The sequence below is a fragment of the Hakea prostrata genome, chromosome 1, assembly GCF_041222555.1.
Source record: "Hakea prostrata isolate BN-2017 chromosome 1, UWA_Hpros_2, whole genome shotgun sequence".
NCBI classification, from domain to species: Eukaryota; Viridiplantae; Streptophyta; class Magnoliopsida; order Proteales; family Proteaceae; genus Hakea; species Hakea prostrata.
The window spans coordinates 68,750,290-68,768,326 of record NC_142600.1 but is presented as its reverse complement, the minus strand read 5'-3'; the positions used below and the strand labels follow the sequence as shown (position 1 = coordinate 68,768,326).

Here is an 18,037-nt window from a genome sequence, read left to right as displayed (position 1 = left end):
GTCCTTTGAATTCGTGTAAGGAGGCACTGTAGAAAGGGAATTGGTCGATGTAATTTAATTTATTTCCTTAGATGAATCTGCTAGAGAAATGGTGGCTAATGACTTGGAGAAAAATCAATTCTCACAGTTCCAACTCATTCGTTGAATTCCACAAACCCAGCCACGAGACCCAGGTGGGAAGATCAGTGGAATATCATCTCACAAGATAGGAAAAAGATATGGAGATGGAAATGGCAATCGAACGAACCCAGCAGTGCTGCTGTTAGAGAAGACGATTGAGTCCATTAGTTAATCTTCTCACTAAATATCTGTGAAATGCTGTTATTCAATTGTTAAATTCACTATTAACTGAATTAAATAAAGAGACAAGATTGGGCACATAGCCCACCGCAGCAGATCACATGGAGATAGTGGACTTTTCCGAGGTTTTCAGCAACTGGGTTACCGAAAAAACCGAAAAAGGATAATAATTAAGTGGATATAAAACTTCCACACTACCATATGGTGCTTGCTCCTAACGCTCAGAATCTCCAACTACGATTATTATTATTTACATTAATAGCCAGCATAAGTAGTCGGAGCAACGCAATGGTAAGTTTGTTTTTTTCTGTCATTATCAAACAGGCTCGGAGGAGCTCTACTTAGGTGCTGCACAATAAATTCACAGCAACATTAAAACAATTCTGTCCTGGAAAAGAGAGATCAGGGGCGGAACGAGGATTCTACAGTGAGGTGCGGGTGGGGGCACAATAAAGTCCGATTACGGAGCACCAATGTTTTTCGCATTAAAATAATTCTGCCTGGGAGAAGAGAGGTAAGGTGTTGGTAGCTGTTTTTTTAACAAGATATAGATAAATTAAGCGTTAAAAAATCACATGACTTCAATTCAAAATCTTCTTTTTTGTTTAAGAAAGGGTAAACCTGGTAGTTACTTACCTTACTAACTATAGATATTTTATTATAAATAAAATCAATAATAATTGCACAAGAGATAAGATATAAAATCAAATAAAAAAGTAAAAGAGAAATAAATAAATTGAAAAAGAGAAGATAACTTAATTGAAAGAAGTTTTTTCCAAGTTTTCCTAAACCACGCTTAGAATAAATAGAAAGAAATACGAGATAATAATTAAAAGAAGAGAGGAGAGAGGAAAGATGAGATATGAGAGAATAAATGAGATTGAGGGTTAGTTTCCATTAAAATGACATTTTGAATATTTAATAATTTTTTTTTGAAAAATTTTCCTGATCTTATAGGGAGAATAAATAGAAGACGATGGGGGAATAAATGGCGTGTTGGTTTGCATTAGAAATGGCATTTTGAATATTTCATAATATAATTTTCCAAAAATTTCCCCTAACCCACGTTTATAAAGGAGAATATAGAGAAGATGTGAGAGAAGAGAGGGGAGCTAAATAGGATTGATGAGTTATTTTTAACTAGTTAGGGATGACATTTATACCCATTATTTTACCTTTAAAAAAAAATACGCGGGGGGGGCCCCCGCTTGGGGGGTGCCCCTGAGAGATGGTGTGGTAGCAGCAAAGTTTCGAACTCGTGATTTCCTTGGACTTATTACTTTACATAAAAGGCTGCACTAGTGTGGTAGAAGTACACTACAATATACTAGGTTTGTGCTTGGTAACTTTTCTGTGATGGGAAATCTATCAATTTTTATGTAAAATCATTTTTACATGTTCATCCACTTGGTGATTGTTCTTTTGTTTGGAAATTGAAGTTTTGATAAATTTATCTTGTAAATATTTTTAATTGGACTTGCATAATATTAAAAGATATCTAACTTTTGAATAACTGATACTCAACACGAGACCAATGTGAAGGGCATTGCCAATAAATAAGGGAGGGGGCTTTACAAAGTGGGTGTTGCTGGTGGTGGTGTTGGTAATGAATTAGTATCTTTTGCATTGCCAAGGTAGTAACCATCCATCAACAAAATACGAATGAACACCATGTTTTTCCTTAAAGTTATAACAATTAGATGATGAAAATGTTTAAACTGGCCTAACCAATTTGGTTTTAGTAAAACCATCGGTGAATAAACCTCTACCCTCTTTCTACAGGTTGAGACTTGAATAATGCGCAGTACTAAAGTTGAACAGCTTAATTCCCACAATGTTACTGTCTTGTTGCCGTATAAAGCCTTGCCGCATAAAGCCATTGTCACATTCAATTGCCGGTTTGGTTTGATCAATGAATCAAATTGGTTAGCCCGGCTTAAAAACGTTTTCATTTTCCAACAATTAGAATTTTCAACAAACGCATATTTGCTCATTCGTAGCTTACTAAAGAATTAATGCTGCTACTTTGGGCAGTGCAGAGAATTTCAACGTATTGGTTGCTGAACAGGTCTTCATGTTTCAGCTCACCAGCTCCAAAAGAGTGACGTTAATGGCTGCCATCAGAGATGTAAAGCGTTTCATCTCTTAAGATCACTTCCTGTCTTTAGTCTCTTTAGGGAATGGAAGCTAGAGATGTTCTTTTTTTCAAGTAAAATAGAGAGTCATTATGGTCAGCTAATCACCAGAAATTGAGCTCTGAACAGAGAAGATCTGGTGTGTTTATTTGGGATTCTGGATTCGACACAAAGGCCACATCTCTGCTGCATGACATGATCGATGGATGACTGAGTAAGATTCTTTCTGCGATTAGTTTTAATGCTAGAGGATTAATTAGCAGATAATTAAGGAGAGAGTCCAAGTCAGACTAATGTGAATCGAAATCATGTGCCATTAATGTTTTCACATGCCATCGTCACTGCACGATCCGTGGCATCAGAGATGGGCTGATCATTCATGTGGTGCTTATTTTGATCCCTTTTGTCGTGCCCTAGCTGGAGATTACCGTGTTTCGGTTCGAGTTCGATTATTCAAGAATCAATGATTCTCCATGCGGAAATTCAGTGGCTTTGAGATTTTCTTCACTCCTCTCCAAACCTCAACGAAGGTATTGAAGAAGTTCCAGAAAGAAGTTCCATCAACGAGTAAATGAAAAACATTTCATCACCAGGTTCTTGCCTTTTTTGCCTCCTCAAACGGATTCGTCCTCGAAAACCTAGCCAGTTGGTTCATGAAAGAAGTTCAACCTAATTGTTGAAGCTCGTGTCTTCTACGGCTTTCAGATCGCTAATATCCACTTTGAAATGTACAATTTTTTACTTGAAACCTACATCAAGGATTCTTCAGAGAAAGATCGTCTCTTTCGGGCAATTGAAACTATTCCTTGCATGAAGAAGAAAGCCGAGTGGACGCAATTCGAAGGATCGATGGGTCAAAATCGTTTGCAGAACGATTAATCGCTTATGTTGAAGGGATTTTCTTCTCCGGCAGCTTTTGTGCGATGTTTTGGCTCAAGAAATGAGGTTTGATGCCTGGATTAACCTTCTCCGACGAGTTGATCTCGAGAGACGAAGGATTAGAGTCGGTAGAGTGAGGGGTTCTATTTAGTAAATTTACCAACTTTTAAAACCCTTAAATGTACATAAAAAAAATTATATTTACAATTAAACCCTAGCTTTTTTTGTCTAGGTCCATATTTTTTCTAGACCTCAAATTGAATCTGAACTATGCTAGGAAGACTTTCGACACGTGAACAAGGTATGCATGGCTGTTCTAAAAAGAATACCACTAAGTTGATGAGATTTATTACTTGTATCTTTATACATCAGGTGCCCATGGAGAAAAAAAAAAAAAAAAAACTTTTTGAGTCTTTCAAATATTTCTTCACATTGGCATTTTTGCTTTGATTTTGACTCGTTCCATCGGCTACTGAGTTTATTAGTCAAATATTCGACATCTATTATTAGAATCAGAGACCAAATCACATGAAATCTGTGATGATCAACGCCTAATGATGCTTGATATAGTGTATAAACAGTTTTTGCAATACATATTAATTCAAGATTCTCTCTTTGGGATTGGAGTTTGAGCTAGTTAGATGTGAGACCACTGATGATGGCGAGAGCATTGCTAGTCAACCTCTCAGCAAGCGTCACACTCTTCCGGATCGTCTTCACCACTTGACCGTTAAGCCCATCCAGTCCATCCAAGCAAGTTTCGTCATCAGTCAGTGCTGCACTGACCCAAGCCTGTATACTGTTTAAGGTGAACTCAGAATCGGAGCCACCCAGATATTTCATCTCTTCCAGAGACTGCTTCAGCTCATCTTTCGCATCTTTAACCTCAGAGAAACAGTCTTTGATGTTAGCCCTCTCATCTTTCATCAAATCATTTCTCTTCAACACTTTGCCGAGCAAGGTCGATGTGTTCCTTGTGCCACTCAAGCTTACCTTCAATGCCACTACAGCCAGTTTGGTGCGGTTTGTTCTGACGGAGCTTGCGTAGGGAGAAAGAGAAGAGTAACATAGCTTCTTGTACATGGTGGACGCACAGCATGACTGAATGAAACTGGTGTTGCTGGTTTTGCTAGCCCAGCAGGTCTTCATGTTTGAACTCATAAGGACCCAAAGAGAAAGAACAAGAAGAATGGTTTTCAAGCCCTTCACTTCCATGGTTTTCTCTGCTTTAGAGGGTGAGAACCAATTCTCCATTTATACGTACTGGGTTGGGCAGAATTAGGTTTTGGTTCATGGATCTTACCTGCAATACTTGCTTGACGTACGGAGAGGTAGCGTTGGATTCATGAAAGGTCTCATATGTTGTTTATGCGCCAGATTCATTCTTGCAGCGTGATTTGTGGCACCAGAGATGGCTGATCATGTGGTGCTTTACTGTTCAGGAGTTCTTTGCTTATAAAATTTGAAGTTTGATAAAGCTGATTAAGACATGAAATCGTGATGATCAAGTTAATGAGTTAATCAACATTAACTTAGATTAGGCTCCAAGAGGAAATAACATGAGATTCATCGCAGAACCAGTTGTTGGAACTTGGAATCTCTCTCCATATCTCCTGTCTTGCTCTACGAGCTGAAGTTCTAATTAAGGAATGCCAACAAGACAATCTTATCAACGAAGAAGAAGAACAAAGAAATTTGAAGTTGGAATCAAAGAGGAAACCTGTCTACAGTTAATCTTATTCTATTGATGCACAATCGACCAAATCAAGGAAGTATAATTAAATGATATTTGATATATATCCGATATTATGAACCGCGGCCTTGGAGGGTTCTATATGGACTTAATATAGTATATAATTTGATTCATGCATACGAAAGGCATCCTGTCACTGTTTACGTTTCCAAGATTCCAAAATGAAGTGGGGTTTTTGAATTTGAGGTGGATGTTAACGTATTACAATCCCTTTTTTCAATCAAAGGGCAATAAAATTTATTGAAAAAATTTGGGGGAGAATCTACTCATTGGCCGATCAGCACAGTACAACAAAATGGTATTACATCTTAAGGTTTAAAAGTTTTCAAATTTACAAAATCTAGTCTCTGAATCTACCGGACCCAATTCCAAATTCCCAAACCTTCTGTGCTCCTCGGCTCCACCTCCTCGTCGTTCCACCACCATCGCCACCTGCAGACCTTCGAGATGGTGGTAACTTTGGCGACTCATCACCAAAGCTAGGCATCTTCGCAATGAAGTTATCCATGGAAATGCTTCTATGGTGACGGTTGATCGAAGCAATTTCCCCACCTGCAGTCCTTTTGGTACCTTCCTTCCTCTCAGATGAAGAACTTGGGTTTGGGCTGTTGTAATATTAGTCCCACATCGATTGATGTGGGAATATGTGGAGAGGAAGAGGCTATAAAAGAATGCCTCTTCCTTCTTCTTTAATCATCCCAAATATCTTCTCTCTTGGATATTTCTTTATTTATAGTGGAGTTTTCTCTCTTGCCCATATATTATTGTGTCTTTCTTTTCTCTTAGTTGTTATTATTGTGTTCTTCTTTTCTCTTATTTGCTGATTGTTCTATTCGGTGGGTTCTTTATAACCCGACATGGGCGACTCATGCTATTGATTCTCTCCAGCTTTTGCTTCATTCTCACTGATGTCACCCCACTCGGGGACTGGATTTTGTAAATTTGAAAACTTTTAAACCTTTATGTAATATTTTTTTTATATTTACACAAATATCCCGCACTTTCTTTTACAACTGTTTGATTTAGTTTTGACTATGTGGCCAAATTCTAACCACTGGCAGCAACTGCTGCAAATTAAAATTTGTCATCCAGTGACAATAAACATGAGTGTGACACCTATCCTAAGAATTTCACAACCATTGGATGGCTGTGATATAAAATCTAAATGAAATCCTATCAAACTAGTACTCGTTCATGTGATTTAGATTGATCAGACCAAACATCAAGTAATCCAAAACAAGTTTAACATTTACACTCACCTTGACCCTCCTCTCTTGAAGACGGCAATGATAACGATGTTGACAACGATGATGAGGGCGAACGAGATGGTGGTAAGAGACACGATCAATAGGGAAAAAGTAGGAATGTACTGGCAATTCTTAGACGTCTAGCTACATCGGATTCAATTTCTTGATTCTTCTGTCTTCTCCGGTGTATTGCACCACAAATTGTCATGTTCGTTGATACAAAAGTGTGAAAGAGAAGTGAGGCCTCCTTCGTTTCGCCGGAACATCATCAACGAGCTTGAATTTACTCTTCATTGCTGGAATCTCTCAATGCAACTAACACTCAGCCTTGGAGTTGAGCAAAGTGTTTTTTTTCTTCTATTCCTACTCCATTTCTTCTTGGTCATCAACAATAACAAGAAGAGCTTTATCTATTTTTGCTCTCTCTTCTACAGTTACACTATTTTTTGTCTCTGAATCTTCTGTTGTGGGTCCTCCTCACAAGAATGAAAAGAATTTCTTTCTCACACATGGTGCCAAATGTTACTCAATAATCTCCCTATTTCAGCTCAACCAGGGAATGCTACGAACCAGAGATCTATCAACAAAAATGAACTAATGAGAGTAGGCCGCCTCTGATGGTGAAGTTAGATTCTAGGTAACACAATTCCTCTCAGCGAGGAGTAAATGCCCGAAGAGGCATAGTTCCCTTAGGTAGTTGCAGAAGTTAATGTTGGGTTAACTTAGCTTACTTCCTGAAGGTTCATATGAACGTTCTTATAGATGAATGAAACACCAAGGAGGAGACAATCCTCAACCATTCAATCGTCAGACCCGATCTTAGAAAGGACAGCAAGGCCAAAACCAAGCTTGCACAAGAAGCCATTGGTCTGGTGCACTCTTCATGAGATTGGCAGAGAACTCTGCTAAATGTACACTTTAGATGTGATATGTCTCCTTCGCTCTTCCCAACAAAATGGCTCGAAGTAATACCCGGTGATTTAGACATATTGACGCATCTCTTGATAAAAGCAGCTCATTAAATGTATAGGTACAGGGCATTAAATGTTGAATTTAATTCTTTGACATGTGTGCCATTTGATGAGGGCTATCTCGTACAACTGTGCTTTTATTGAGAAGTGGTACCCAATAAGTCCATAAAGCATTCACTCTTAGCATGGCTCCGAGAACAAATAATAAATGATTTGGGAAGTGAATTCCGGAATGTGTCAAGCCGACTATCTAACTAAACTGGAACTAGTTACCCTAGGTTCAAATGGTTCCTACCGGTGCAGAAGTCTATGAAATGTTTTTTCATAACAATATTTGTTCATTTTTAATTTTATTTTGGGGTTCTATTTTTGATAGCTGTAGGGGTTTTTAAACTTTCGGTTCTCTGGTTGCAAAGAAAGAAAAGCTTATACCATATACTTTTGAAAAAGAGAAAATGAGTGAAAAGAGACCAATTGATTCAAAATCAACTCAACTCATGCTTATAGATGTTGCAATAGAGTATCTGATAGTGACTCCAAAATGCTAATGAAATAAAAAAGAGAGCCTTTCAGAAGATCAGAAAAGCACCCAACTTCATTTGGGAAGTGAAAGAATCAAGAATAATGATTAAATTAGAAGCGATTGGAGGCCTCCAGTAGTCTTAATTTTAGGGTTTGTATCAATTAATTGTCGGTTGCTGCTTCATGGCTAGGGATGGCTTGAAGGAGACGGACTTACGGAGAGTGAGTGAAAATGGGTTTAGTTTGTTTCGATATATATATATATATATATATATATATATATATATATATATATATAGTTTTTTTGATCAATTGTTTCGATATTTCAAATTAGTTGAAGCACTTTATGTCCATTTTAATCATCCAACGATTGAGATTTATGATGGGACACGTGGCGCTCAATAGTAGCCTGCAGCTGGATGGCAGCCACTTTGGGCGCCGCAGATAATTTAAATCCCTCAGGCTGCGTTTGTTATCTATAATAAAGATGGGGTGGAAAAATTCTTGATAAGAGTATAGATTTCTTACTTTTCCCTTAAATCCCAAAATTGTAGATTGTTTGGTTGCTTGGGATGGAAAAGTGAGAGATTCAAGAAAACTTGTCTAATGTGAGTGTGACAGCCCAACTTTTCCAACCCAAGCCATATTTGATGGAACTATGTGGGAAAATTGAGAAAAATAAAAAGTGGGACCCATTCCTATCATTTTTTCACAAAATCCTTTCTTTTTTCTTTCATTCTCCCTCACTCTGCTACATATGGGGCCCACATATATTTTTTTTCCCACCCGATCTTTGCAAACAAACGCAGCCTCAGGGATGCAGCGACTCATGATTTTCATAAGCCATGTAAGAAGAAAAAAATCTTGCTAATTTGTTAAGAAATAATAAAAAATAAAAAATAAAACGAACCAAAAGTTTTTTCTTTTCTTCTTCTTCACATTTTGAAGAATCATGTACCAAACAATAATTTATCTCACTGATCGACCCAAGACAATTGCACTAATTCATAGTAATACAAAGATGGGAGGTGGATGCAATTGTTGTACATAGAAAATAAAAGAACTACTAGGGCTTCACTGTTGCTTTGGAGTTGGACTTCTTCTTCGAATTTGAGTCGTTGGAAGTGAGGCTGTTGATGATTGCGAGAGCATTGCTTGTCAACCTAGAAGCATACATTACATGCTTGGTGATTTTCTTGTCCATCTTCCCATCGAGCCCATCCATGCCATCCAAGCAAGTCTGATCGTCAGTGAGTGCAGCACTAGCCCAAGTCTGTATACTATTTTTGTTGAAATCAAAATCCGAGCCACCCAGATGGTCCATCTCATTCAGAGACTGCCTCAACCGATCTACTGCATCACTAACTTCATCAACACAGTCTTTAATATTAGCATCTTCACTGTTTGTTAAGTCGTGTCTTCGTGAGATCTTGGTGACTAAGGCCGATGTGTTTCGAGTGGCGTTCAAGCTTACTTGCAAAGCCACTATGGCTAGTTTGGTGCGGTTTGTTCCGACGGAGCTTGCGTAAGGAGAGAGAGAACTGTAACATAATTTAGAGTACCTAGTGGACGCACAGCAAGACTGAATAAAGTTGGTGTTGCTGGAATTGGTGGTGGTGGCGGCTGTGCAGTTCTTCACCATGGTCAAAGCAACAATGGCCGCCATTAAGACATTGCAAGAAGATAGAGATGTGAAAATTTTCATCTCCATGATTCTATCTTGCAAGCAGAGAGAGAGAGAGAGAGAGAGAGAGAGAGAGAGAGAGATGAATATTAAGAGGAACTCAGAGGAAGAGTGATGAATATGTAAGAGGAACCTGTACATTTTTATATGAAATGGGTGTCATTATTGTTCAACGATCACCTGGAAATCTGGAATTTATTAAATTAATTACGAGGATTTGTGGGGGGTAATGGGGAATCAAGTAATCTGAACGTGTGGCTGCGGCAATTAGCTGGCATGTTCTACCTCTGTGTATGAAATGATATTATGCGATGCGATCTGATGCTTTAATTTGATAATTAAGTGAAATCTACTCAGCAATCTCATTTTTTTTTTGGGTACGCTCAGCGATCTCTTTCTCTAACTAGAAAATATGGAGTTGTGCATTGAACGACAATTAGGGTTGTCAATGACGGAGTTCATCAAAAACAGATAAATAAACATCACCACTCAGAGCTGATAGATTTATGAACATTCGAAGGACATGAATGGCTAGCAAGGGTCAATGCAGGAAAGTTGTGAAATAGGATGAAAGCACCTGTTCTGTTAATGGATGCACCGGAGCCCAGAAGAAAACAATTGAGTAGCCAAGAATGTCTAGGTTAATATAAGATCGATCAAGTCATTCTCAGTTTCAGCACACGAGGACAACAGGTGGGAGAAAATGAATATAAAAACATCTCTCTCTCTCTCTGTTCATTCATGGCATGTTAGTTTCAATAATTGAATGAACATGATATACGATTTTCGATTTTATCCAATAATTAAAAGCAATCATGGACCTTAACTACGTGAATTGACCATACGTTACATATACATAACTATATATCTTGGAGAAACATCAGAACCTGGAACCAATAGGTTACTGATTTTTATTTCCAAACAAACTGGAAGAACAAGTTCCGGACCCCACAAATCCAACTGGCGTGCATGCATAAGGGCTACAGTGAAAACACCATAAAACCTGGTAGCATGTTTTTATTTTTATTTTTATATATATAATATAATGATTTTTATGTCTTTGTATAATGTGAATTATATAATGTCATTTGTATTCCTTCCACCCTGCATATAGGAGGATGAATATCGATATTTGGCTCTTCTCTTGAAGGAAATCTTCTAATGAGTGCCTAATGAGTTATATGATTCAACCACATTTAGTATTCTAATTTAAGGACATTCGTTGGATTTATTTTAAGCCTTTTGGATGAAAATATTATATATGGTTGAATCCTACAACTCAATGGGCATTCATTGGAAGAATCCCTCCAAGGTGGGGGTATCAATAAAACCCTATTGGCTGAAATTGGCATAAAATGCCTTGAGCCAGGCTTGGTTCCAACCCCATTTTTTCAACAAGAATGGTGTGTTTGGATTATAAATTAATTAGTCTTGACAGGGTTAGGTTTAGGCCTTGGGTCAAACTCCACATCCACCCACCCGGTGTCCATTCACCCGCATACCCAAGGTGGTGTAATCCACAGTTCCCACGATTCAGATCTCGAGCACAACCACCTATAATTCCACACAATAGTCTGATCATGAGCAAGAATAAATCAATGTTATAAGAAATATATCAAGTAGCAAGGATTTTAGAAGGATCTCAAAACCAAATCAGAGTTTAGAAATGATGACAAATCTAAAATAAACAACTGGAAGGAATAAGGTAAAGTCAAAATTTCCTAAGTGTTCTAATGTTTTGTCTTCTTCTCCAATCATTTGTACACATGCAACTTAGGATCAATTTCAAGCTTGTAGTTCCACCGGTGAATGAGGCATCTCCTATCATTGTTGACCAGAGCCATATAATGCTCCATACCAGTACTGGGATCGTACCATGAGCCACTATTAGCTCCCATTGCTTCCTTAGCTGTATAATATATGGGATGTATCTCCAAACCGGAGGTCGGGATCTCTTCCACTGGACATCAATAACCATGCTAATAGGGTGTGATATGACGGGGTACCTAACCAAACTCCACTAGACTTCCTAGTTGTGAAATCCAGTAATCGTGAAAAACACAGAGAGGCTCATAGGATTATCTCCCATACCACCTCCACTGATGTCCCAAAATAGAAACATCCAAATAGTTATTCTCCAATTCACAATCATAACTCACATTCACGTAGAAAAAGTGTTCAATCACATTCTCAATTCATAAATCAATCTAAGTCCATAAAGTCACATGTTGATCCATTTATCAAGAGTATCATTAATCATTTATATACTGTAATTTCAAAGTTCTGATCATCATTCTTAACCCTAAAACAACAACATGTAACGATATAAACAAGTTTCATTATAACCAAGAAAGTAACAATGGTTATGCGCAAGTGAACATCCTCACCTTGTTATTGATTTGAAACTTTGTAAAATAAGTCAAAGAGTATGTTCATGCTTCCCAGAAAGTTCTATTAACATATTGGTTCAAAGTTAGAGATAACCCTAGAAGTTTAACATTGAAAAGAGAAACAAAAGACCAACACTATAGGGTGTGGTTGGTCGGTGGGGTTGCCTCCGAGTACGGACATAATTGACTCAGATATTCAGAAAACTTCCCAATTGGGTTCTAAACTACTCCGAAAATGCTAAGAAAATTCTAAAATAATACTAGAACATGATCTATCATATTTTAGACATCAAACAAACAATAATAATAAAAACCTAACAAATCCTGTATTAGGTCTTCTCTGAAATCAATCTAAAAGATCACGAATGAGCTAGAGTGAATGGGAGTTCACTCTAGAGTAAAGAAGTAGGTGGATACAATAACTAGAAATCTTCAACTAGGTCTTGGCAGTAGGAGGAATCAATCATAGAAGAGACCTAAAACAAAGAAGATGAATACTAACCTTTAAGAAAGCAAATAGCCGTTCGGAAATCTTGTTAGATACTCTTCACATTGTCTTTCACCCTTGAGGAGTGTTCTCTGACAAGCTCTGATGTTCTTTGACGGCTTTAGATCATAATGACATGTTTTAGAATGAAAACACATTAAATATGGGTTCAAAAATCAAATTTCCAAAATTGTACTTTTTCCCCCGACCAGGGCAATCAACCGTCGCCTAGAACTTTTGTTCCAGGAGCAAAGCCAAGGCCCTAAAAGCCCATGCAAGCTTTTCCTTAGTTCCTATTCTATACTATAGAAGAGTCCTACCTGATTTTTTCGGGACCTTCTACACGTGTTATCATAGTATACTTGATCCATCTACCCAGTCCATCTTCGTCGGAGTTAGATCTCTTTCTAAATTATGACAGAAGTCCCAGCTCAGCATCATGTCCATATAATTCCATTGATTCAGAATCTAATCCCATGGTCTCTACCTGGATGGCCCACACTTACCTACTTCCAACACTTTGGGTTTTCAGACCTACAATAAGAATTTTCAGGATAGGAATTTGGGGGATTTCACAACCCCGCCTAGCCTAACCCGACATTGTTTTAGTTTAATTTAATTAAAGTTTATATTTAAATTGGTTTAAATAGTTGAGCATCCCACTAACCCTAGGTATTTAAATGTATTCCCATGAATCCTACATTACCATGTCAATAATATCGTATGTTCGTTTTTTTCCTCCTTTTCTATTTTATTCTTTCTCAAGATAAGATGTTACCAACATTCCATTATGTTGAGAACTTTAGACATATGATCATAGCTTTTAATATATTAGGCTGATTAAAAGTTTTTTGAAATGAACCTGGTTGTGAATTGTTTCTACAAGTTCATGTTATTAAGTATTATTTAGCCTTAGAAAAGTTTTCTCTTGCAATATAAGTATAGATGGTTTCTAATATAGACTAATCATGCCTTTGTTTGTAAGTAATGAGTTCGTTTACAATGTATAATGGGTCAATGTTATTAAGTATTATTTTGCCTTAGAAAAGCTTTCTTTTGCAATACAAGTATAGATGGTTTCTAATATAGACTAATTTTAGACTAATCATGCCTTTGTTTGTAAGTAATGAGTTCGTTTACAATGTATAATGGGTCAATGTTATTAAGTATTATTTTGCCTTAGAAAAGTTTTCTTTTGCATTATAAGTATAGATGGCTTCTAATTTAGACTAATCATACCTTTGTTTGTAAGTAATGAGTTCGTTTACAATGTATAATGGGTCAATGTTATTAAGTAGGGATAATTACTATTGCCCCCCTGTACTTTGATTTTATTACTAATAAAACCCTGTTCTTTACAAAATTACTGTTGCCCCCTTCCTTATAACGGTGTTAAGTAGCCGTTAAGTTTGAATATGTAATGTCCACTTTGTCCTTCATTAAAATTAAGAAATCAAAAGACGATACTACCCCATTTATAAAAACCAGATTAAATGTCAATTTTACCCTAACTTCATTTATTTTGAATTAAAAAAATATTGGTTTTCCACCTTCACTAAACTTATTTATTTTGAATTAAAGAAATTGACAAAATTCAAATTCGATTTGGTTTCCCACCTTCTCCTCTAGCATACGTAGGGAAGGAAACCACAAATTTTTTTTTTTTTGGGGGGGGGAATAAAACAGATTATGATTATTTTTTTCTCTACAATTAATTAAGGGTATTACTGTAACTTGACAAAAGGGTAAATAAGTAAAGAGATAAGTAAAAGGGTATTTTGGGATTTTAAAAAAATATGGAGATGCCACATCATCAGTAAACTAACGGAACTTAACAGTAGGGGGGCATTAGTAATTATAGACAAAGTTAAAGGTTGGATTAGTAATTTTGCAAAATACAGGGGATACATTAGTAATAAAATCAAAGTACAGGGGGACAATAGTAATTATCCCTATTAAGTATTATTTTGCCTTAGAAAAACTTTCTTTTGCAATACAAGTATAGATGGTTTCTAATTTAGACTAATTTTAGACTAAGCATGCCTTTGTTTGTAAGTAATGAGTTCGTTTACAATGTATAATGGGTCAATGTTTTTAAGTATTATTTTGCCTTAGAAAAGTTTTCTTTTGCATTATAAGTATAGATGGCTTCTAATTTAGACTAAGCATGCCTTTGTTTGTAAGTAATGAGTTCGTTTACCATGTATAATGGGTCAATGTTATAATGTATTATTTTTCCTTAGAAAAGTTTTTTTTGGCAGTATAAGTATAGATGGCTTCTAATAGACTAATCATGCCTTCGTTTGTAAGTAATGAGTTTGTTTACAATGTATAATGGGTTAATGTTATTAAGTATTATTTTGCCTTAGAAAAGTTTTCTTTTGCAATGTAAGTATAGATGGTTTCTAATTTAGACTAATCATGTCTTTGTTTGTAAGTAATGAGTTCGTTTACAATGTATAAAGGGTGAATCATATACAACCCATTGTTTGTAAATAAGAAAATTAGTTTTAGTGTGTTAAATTGTTAAATTAATACTTCAAATAAGAAGTGATAACGATTAGGGCTAGGGTAAATCAAGGCCAACTCGACTCAATCAGAGTTAATCAGGAGGCTTAGAGAAACCCTGACAAAGTTGGTTAGGGCTTGGGTTTTGATTTTAGTTTTTAGGGTAGGGTTAGGGTTTAAGGTTGGCCCGACCCAACCCTGTATATTGACACCCCAGCTCCAAGGAGAGGATCTAAACTCTAAATATCATCCCTATAGGCTGAAGACAGATAATTTTTAAATAAGAATATTTTATTTGGTTATTTCTTTACATAATTATAAATAAATTCCATAAAACTAAGCATTATTTTACACAGCAAGTAAACCCTGATTTTTTAATAGGGGCAAGATGCTAACTAGAGAGTAGCCCTTATACCAATGAGAATGCCCACAAAAAGGTTGATTTAGATGAAATTTTCTGTTCAATAGGAGTGGCACAATCTTTTTATTCAATCTTATGTTTGTGTGGAGAAACTTGATAACCCATTAATATGCATTTGGGGACCTTATCGTTCTAGTAGACAAGTTCTTGTGTAAATCCGTCTTAACATGTTTGTGGTGAGAGAACGTTCTTGTGTAAATGAGGTTTAAGCGTATCAGTAAACATGTTTTGAAAAGATTCCTAATTTGATTTGAAATCTGAAAAATCTAGTTTTCAAACAAAGACGTGAGGCAAGAGAGCAAGCTAAAGGGATTTAAAGGGATGGGGGAGGGGGTGGTCTTGAGAGATGTTTACCATGGGGACAATTGTTAAGTTTATGTTCCTCCAACTGAACAGGCATTTTATGATTTGCAAAAACCGTTCTTCAAAGCACTTTTCTCATCGGCTCGTCTTTAAAAAATAAAAGGACGAAGTGTTTTACGATATACCTATCACCTGCTCTTTTGTTCTCGGAGAAGAAGACAACATTAAAGCTTCTTTTTTTTTTTTTTTTTTTTTTGAGAATTTTACCAAAAGCACCCTTAATTTTCTCTTCCCTACTAATAATTTAATGACAAATGTAATGCAAACCATGTTTCAGTCTCATGGATTATGTCCTGGGGTGTAGGTTATGTAGCCAATAATGTTCTGTTAATAAGATCAAGCCACTCTTTGTTTCAACACATAAGGGTATGTGATGGGAGGGGTAAAAATAATAGTCCATCTTCAGATGGTAAAATTAATTAATTAAAAGAGATTCTTCATTGCAAAAGCATTGTTAGAATTAGCTTCTTGAACTGCTAGGGTTTCTAGAGTATGCATATGCTGGTCAATGGAAATAAATGCAAAATAATGGGATTTCTGTCTTTCTATGAGGCAGTGAAGTACTTTCCATGAGACGAGGTGATACTTATTTAATCACAAAAGTCATGTGGATTACACAATCATGTAGCTAGCATTCTCTTTCCCTGCTTGTTCTTAATAATCAAAGTTCCTCAAATTCTGTTTTAGAAAGAATAAAAAATAGATAGAAAATGTTTTCTTTTAAAAAATAGTTATTGTTGAAAAATATCAAAATAGGATTCCTTATGCATCCACTGGCTTAAAAAATTATATATCTATATAAAAAAAAAAGCATCATTGATTTGAAAATAGAAACATCACTTTCTCTGACTCATGTTTCAATAAATTTATCTTTCAAATCTAGGTTACTCAGAAGATGTTTAACACTCTTAAGTTCTAACTACTCGTTTAATTTGCTGATGTCCAATGAAGATAAGAGAAAGTTAAGTTTTCTTCTTATAATTAATCCCTCTCTTTAAATAATTCGGCTGCTTTGTTTTCTTAATTAATATATATTAACATTGGGGTTGCTATGAGCAGCTAGCTGAAAGGTTCTATGGAATTAACATAATAATTTGACTCAATTAAGCATTTGCAAGACATCTTGTAATCCTTTTAATTTCTTGGCGTACAAAATGAAGTTAGATTTTTCTGAATTACAAAGTACAAGTAGATGTTAATGTATTGATCAATCAATTTTTTCAGTCAAAAGGATAATAAAATTTTATTAAAAAAACTTAGGAGAGAATCTCTTCATCAAACTAATCAATAGAAAATACAATGAAAGGAGGTGAAACCGCCACCAAATTCGAGAACTATTTATTGTCTCTTAGGTATAGTTTATTAACAGATTACTAGCTTCTAGCAAATCACTATCATTTTTTTCTTGTTCTATTTTTTTACTATAAATGCATTAGTTCAAAATTGATTCTTTTTCTTTTGAAAAATAACTTGACCAACCCTAGTTATTAATTTTAGCCAACTTGAGGTGGATGCTAATGTATTGACCAGCCCTTTGGTTTTAGTTAAAGAACAATAAATTTTTCTAAAAGAACTTGAGGAAGAATCTCCTGATTAGCTTATAAGCACAAGTATAAAATAGAAGGTGGATTAAATTTGACAAAACCGACTTCAACCACAAGCATGTTAAGCCATCAATTTTGACATTTTGTATAGAATATTTAATTATAATTTATTGTTTTTCAATTTTATATTTTTATTAATTTTCTTTTCTAACTGAAAATTTTATATTATTTTTTTATTATCAATTTTGCTTAGAAGATGTCATTATAACATTGCTTTTGGTTTTTCACAATTTTGAAGAAATTAATTTGTTTCTTAAGAACACTCTAATGATACTTTCTATAATCATGTCAAAAATGGTTGTTATTCAAATTCTGTCATATGATTCTTCTTGAAAACTATAGGATTTAAAAAAGGTTTCACAAAGGAAGTAAGCCCTTGAATTATATATGTAGGTCCCATATATAAGCTCTTGAATTCTTAAAAAATAAGGTGCATTTGTTTGCATAAGTAGAGTGAGAAAAAAATATATGTAGGTCCCATATATAATAAGATGAGGGAGAATGAAAAGAAATGAAAAGATTTTGTGAAAAAGTATTAAATATATGTTCCACTTTACTATTTTCTATATTTTTGTACAAAATTCCACATATTTTATGAAGTTTTAAAAATACATGAGGTGGGAAAGTTAACATGCCACTTTACCAAATAAACTTTTTTAATTTAAAAAAGCTTGTCTGTCAACATTCTTACCTCATTAACCAAGCAAACCACATTTTTAAGATTTCATAAGAAAATTTATTTTTTTCATTCCAACAAACAAAAAGTGCCTAAA

At 35.5% G+C, this 18,037-nt stretch overlaps 2 pseudogenes; both read right to left on the bottom strand.

Annotated features, from left to right (window-relative positions):
- Positions 1-3,947: 3,947 nt before the first annotated feature.
- On the bottom strand, positions 3,948-4,568 carry LOC149029594 (21 kDa protein pseudogene; annotated as a pseudogene).
- A 4,305-nt stretch (positions 4,569-8,873) lies between these two features.
- LOC149029593 (pectinesterase inhibitor 10 pseudogene) lies at positions 8,874-9,473 on the bottom strand (annotated as a pseudogene).
- Between the last annotated feature and the right edge of the window lie 8,564 nt (positions 9,474-18,037).